Genomic DNA, 413 nt, shown 5'->3' on the forward strand with positions numbered 1-413 from the left:
GAAAGAGAAAAATTACTGTAGCACTGATAAAAAAGGAAAAATAGACGACCCATATTTAAAGTTTTTATGTTGATTTTTGGAAAAAAAAAACATGATTTTATATACATGTGTTGATTTTTGGAAAAATGCATGATTTTTGGGAAAGGATAATAGTTTGGGAGGAGGAAAATGGAGTAGAGATCGCAGAAAATGGAGTTTTCCGGCGATCTCCACAAAGGAGACGTAAGCCCAGCTGACTGGACCGATTAGGCATGCCCAGATGACCCAGACTCACCCAGACGGCCCAGTTGACTGGGTCGTCTGGGCCGTCTGGGAGCCAGTTGACTGGGCCGTCTGGGTCGACTGGGCCGTCTGGGCCAGTCAACCCAGACGACCCAGTCAACTGGGTCGCCTGGGCGCCCAGTTGACTGGGC

This window comes from Olea europaea, unplaced genomic scaffold (genome assembly GCF_002742605.1).
Source record: "Olea europaea var. sylvestris unplaced genomic scaffold, O_europaea_v1 scaffold500, whole genome shotgun sequence".
NCBI lineage: Eukaryota > Viridiplantae > Streptophyta > Magnoliopsida > Lamiales > Oleaceae > Olea > Olea europaea.